Here is a 5,893-nt window from a genome sequence, read left to right as displayed (position 1 = left end):
AAAAATATTTCAAAGGTATTTTTAATTACAAATTTGTAATTATTATCAAAAATATTAACTAATACTTTTTTTTAATAAATGCTTTGTAGCTCAGTTTTCAACTTGAATTCTGAACTCTGGTTGAAAGAATAATAAAATTGTGGAAGTGAAAATTGAGACCATTAATATAGACAATTAAAGAAATAATTATATTAGAAATACTTATTCTTATCAAATGAAAAATCTTCTGAAGGTACTTTCAATTACAAAATTTATAATTATTATCAAAGATATTAAAGAAGATTGTTTGATGAAAAATGCTCAGTACCTTAATTATCCACTTGAGTTCTCAGTATCGTTGTTGTGATTGTTAATAATTGATGTAAATCTAAACGTGAAGAAAAAAATTAAAAAAAAATAAAATGTTGAAAATTAAAAATCAGGTCTAATAGAAATGATATTGGTAATCGTTTTCCCTCAAGGTCGAAAGTGATTAAATCAAATGAAAAATCTTCCACTGACCTGTATCCGAGAGAAGATCGCTTAGGAATCTTGACCCCGCGATAGAAAACGAAAGACTTCATCCTTTCTCATGAAAGAAAGGACGAAAAGGACGACGGTATGGGCAAAGAAACTGAGGAATATAGTAGCCGGTGACTCCTGTGAACGATCGCTATTTCAGAAATTTATGCGCGTATGTCATGAAGAATGGATATAAGAACAGAGAGAATTTTATCGGAATGAATTCTTTGAAGATACCTAAGGACAAAAATAAAATAATAAATGGGATAGGATTTTCAACGATATTTGTTGTAAATGGGCTAATTAGTTGAAGAAATTTGTTAACACCATAAGGGTTGCTTTGTTCAATCATGTTGTTGAATACTTTAGTAATAAAATTTCGGAAGTGTTGGCATCTTCTCAAAAGGAGTAAATAAAAGTAGTCCAGGTTAACTTTTATAACGCGTTGAAACCATTATTGAATTTTAATTTTTTACTACAGATTTTACAAAAAGCTTTGAAATCATATTAAAATTATAGTAGGCTATAAAATTTTAGTATCCTAAAGTCCAAATCTACAGAAGACAATAATAAGAGTAAGCATTTGTTCTGAAAAAATATACGAAAAAACATTATTATTTATTTATTTAAAATTGTCGTAAAATATCTTCTTGATCGAAAATAATTTATAATAAAAATAAAAATAATGTTTTTTTACATATTTTATAGAAAAAATGCTTCCACTTAAAAAAAAAATCTATTACATTCTGGCGAAATACAGCTGATGTTTAGCATATTCGGTTAATATTTGTTTTCCAAAAAAATTTACAAGAATTTTCTGAATTATCATATAATAGTGATCAAGTCAAAATGACTCTTTAGCAGTCTACGCCTAAACTTTTATTTTCCTCGACAATTTTTTGCATAAAGTTCAGAAATTGAATTTAATTTAATTCAATTATTTAAATATTATTCGCTTGATCGTCAAGATAAGAAAAGCGTAAATCATTTTATTTATGATTTATAATATGTACCGTAACTCTAGTAATTATTTATAACTTTTCATATTAATATTCACTTTTATCTAGTAATTAGTCCAGTTTGAATACTTAACGCGATTTTATTAGATAAATGAAATTAATGATTCGTTTCGGAAATTTGTATAATTATCAAATCGCAAGTTAAAACTTTTACAATAATCGTTTGGCGTAAAATAACATTATTAATATATAAAATATAAATAGATCAACCGCTAGGTGGAAATTGACCTATTATTTTAGTCATTTAGTATTTATAGAATATTAAATTTAAATTTACCATACGTAATTAGTTAACGTGAATAATACACTTTGTTGTAATTATTTATTTCTAGAATTTAAAATATTTTTAGTGTGTGTTTGACAAATTAAAGGCTTATTTAATAAATGCTAAAAGAAATTTTTGCATAGATATAGATTTAATTAATATTATATTTTTACTTTGTTCGTTACTTTCACATATTTTTCAAATTATTTAATCATTTTATTTTTATAACGTATAATTGTTCACTTTTTAGTTTTTTGAACTTTAATAGCTTGGAGTTAGATTAACTTGCGATTAATTCTGATAAGAATTATGATCAATGATTTCACATTGATTATAAATTACCAGATTTGTAAAAAGTATATGAAATTTAGTATAAATATTTGTTGGGAAAGGGTAAATGTTTTTTTTTAATTTTATTAAAACGAAAATTTAACTTTAATTTGTTATACTAATTGGAACTGGTTTGTAAATAATATATATTATATCAGACAATATAAACCTCGTCGTATCATTAAGATTTATGGTAATTTGGTGAATTCAATCGTTGAATGTTCAAATTCAATCTAATTTTTTATAGCTATACTGCACTAAAATGAAGTTAAATTTGAACAATAATATCGTAAAACCCCGCAAACACGATCATGCTTAATACGATTTCTCACATAATAAGCCTTTGTACTTTGGTCTTTGCACTTTAAAACATATTGTCTCACATAATACGCTTTTTTGGTTTTCGCTTTTTTTATTAAATAGTAATTTTTAATGATTTTAAAAAATATGTGAAACGTAACAAGCAAAGTATAAATATAATGTTAATGAAATCAATATCTTAGCAAAAATTTCTTACAGAAATTTTAAACCTATCCTGAAATGGACAACGAGTAAAACTGTAGGAAAAAATACTTTAAAAATACAAAATCTTCTGACCATTGTCAGAGATTTGGAAAATTGACTATTGATTTTAATGTGACATGATAATTTTGTAATCTTGCCCTGGTAGTGTTGTGACGTAGTTCTCTGGTAAGTGGGTTTGGATGATCCTTGGGGCGGCTTTTGTAATTAATGTGTTCGTATTTCATTGTTCATTGTGTTTATGTCGGATATGTATCAACCAATCAAACCTCGCTTAAGACACGTTTTTGGTTCAGTTTCTAGCAAATTGCCTTAACAGTCGAGTGTTCTTCTTGTATATCTTATATCATACTTCTCGCTTTCTACTCGATCCAACTCCATTATCATACTAATATAAACTGTCTCTAGGAATCTATAAAAAGTGACAGATGAGTTCATAGCAATTTGTTTTACACTGTATTTACAATTAATGGCCTCAAGTCGCGGCATTTAATTCAATATCAAATAGTTTGTGCCATCACGATATTTATCTCGATATCTTCTGAGCTGTCAGCACATTGCCGTGTGTTGCATTTTGTTATTAATTGTAAAGAAGTCGAGATGTCAATACGTGGACACTGGCGTTTAATGATATATTAAACGTATGAGCAGCAAATCGCGATTATTATCTCACTGAATCGTAAATGTAGATACCAGGATTATGTACATGTATATATAAGAACATTAATAAATTATCTGAAAAAGTTATTGTTTCAAATTGTGTTATTTACAAGCGAGTAACCAGGATTTCGATAAGGATAATGTGTAAATGCGAAAACACTATATTGCTTCGAAATATATTGACCATTTTTTTATATAAAATAATAAAATAACAATAAAAGTTAATAAGTAATACCTCGAATTATAGAAGTCTACAGTTGTGCCTATATTGAAATACTTAAAATTGTAATTTTATTTCCTAGACTGATTTTTGTTTTCTAATATATCATTCATGAAAATTCTACCTTTATGAAAATTTATCAATTCTTCATCTTGTCAATACAAGTAAAATGTTTTTTAAATTATTAAAATCGGACGCTCCGTTCTCTTAAAAACCAAGTTACCATCTTTGGCACTTTTTGCCCCGTATCTTCGGAACGGTTAGACCTGCCTCAGCCAAAAACTAATCAGCACATCTCCTTATCAATATGAATCGAATGTATTTTGAATTATTCAAATCGGTGTTGATCGGTGTTCCCGAAATCGTCGACGAAAATTTGTATCCGCACACACACACACACATACATCCATTTTTTCTAAGGTATGCTAAAATATTCAGAAACCTTCAAAACGTCGAGAAATGCAAAAATTTTCATTTTCGATTTTTTTGCGATTACTATAACTTGCCCTACGGGAAGCTAAAAACATAAGAAAAAACCTATTATGCAGGTCTGCTTATGTAATGGAACTCTATAATTATTTATTTAAATTGACAAAATTTAACTAAAAGGAGCTATTTATTGAAAACTTTTTAACAAGTTTAAATTATTACTGAAGATGACATAGAATTTGGGAATAAAATTCTCTAAAATATTTTTTTTCTATCTGATGTGCAGACCCGAAGAATTTATTATATATACGTTCATATTTCTCAATGATATATATAGATATTATTTATAATTACCAATATAGACAAGAAATCAAATTCGTCTTTTGGAAAAAGAGTATTTATTCAAAAACTGATTATTTCTAAAATCTATCTTTATCTATATATGAGACTAAAAAAAAACGTTGCAGAATTATAATCAAATTGAATAATTTGTTTTTGTTCATAAGAATCCAAGTTGATTTGCAAATTATAAATAAATACTAATATTCACTGAAGGTCTATAGAATTGTTTTACCAATATTTTCTAATTTATTCTGAAAAACATCATATAGTCAAGGAAAAGCAATTATTATATTTCATATCAGATCTATCAAATGAATTGATTATTGTTATAAAATCTAACGCTTCAGATGCACAATTCTTAATCAATTTATTTTCATAAATTGCATCATTTGTTTAATAAATTCGTCATGTCCCGCGATTGTTGGTGGTCGATTATTAAAATTATATTTTATGTTTACTATGACTACAAAGTGATTATACATAAAGTTTACAAATATTTCTTTGTTCGAATTACATTTTAGTCGAGTGTTTCTACCCACAATATGCCATTTGTGCCGTAACTGATGATGATATCGGTAACATTATAAACAAATGATTGTTTGCCATTGTAAATTAATACTTAACAATACGTACAACGATTAAATATCAACAAATAATGTTACATAATTTGATCACCGCAAACTGATTGATCAGAAATGAAATATATTGATTTTTTTACTTGTAATTAGTTTTATGATCAATAAAATTTATATTTATATATTTTACTATTAGGCAAATCGTAGGCGTCTGGGTCCAATTTTTAATTAATTGCGAAGTTAATTTAATTTTAATTTTATAATCAAAATATTAATATAGAGCATATTCACATGTTAATCAACAAATGTTCTTCCGGAATATTTTCTTATATTCACAGTTGTTCTTCCAGGAATATCGCCGAAGACATAATATATGATAAAGCTTCAAAAATACACTTCATTATCTTAGTAAATTAGAAGGTGTTTGATAACTTGAAATTATATAAACATATATCATACAGCGATAATATTTTTCAGGTAGTGTTCAATTTCACTTAATTTGATCATTAGACCCAAAAGATAAATATTGTATTATGTAGTATTATCATAAAAAATGATAATTTGATGAAAATATCACGTTACAAGAACATGAGTAAGAGCTGCAAAGCTTTAGGAAAAAAATCGTGAATAAGATCATAGCAATGGAAACAGGGAAACAGATGTTTGCTAAAAAAATCTGTAATTGTGGAATTTTATATTATATTAATATATATAGATCATTTTGATTTTAATATTTTTCATAAAATTTATGTGAAGCATTTTACGTTTATTACCTTCGGATGTAAAATTAAGTTATATTGTACTGTAAGTTATATTGTATTGTAAGATGTACAAAGTAAGTTATATTGTTATAATATTATTTGACAAACAACATTTTGCATGTTATTTATTTATTTATTAATATCGTTGATGTGTTAGAAATTTCTTTACGAAAAATTGTAATAATTTTGCCTAATTTATTACTAAATAGGAAAAGAGTAAATATGCATTAGGAGTTGCAAAGGCTGCATTATTTTTGCTCTAATACAAC

Source organism: Ctenocephalides felis, unplaced genomic scaffold, assembly GCF_003426905.1.
Source record: "Ctenocephalides felis isolate EL2017-DRISC unplaced genomic scaffold, ASM342690v1 CF-g0.4_SCAFFOLD_01492, whole genome shotgun sequence".
NCBI lineage: Eukaryota > Metazoa > Arthropoda > Insecta > Siphonaptera > Pulicidae > Ctenocephalides > Ctenocephalides felis.
The sequence above is the reverse complement of the archived record's forward strand: the minus strand, read 5'-3'. Positions refer to the sequence as shown.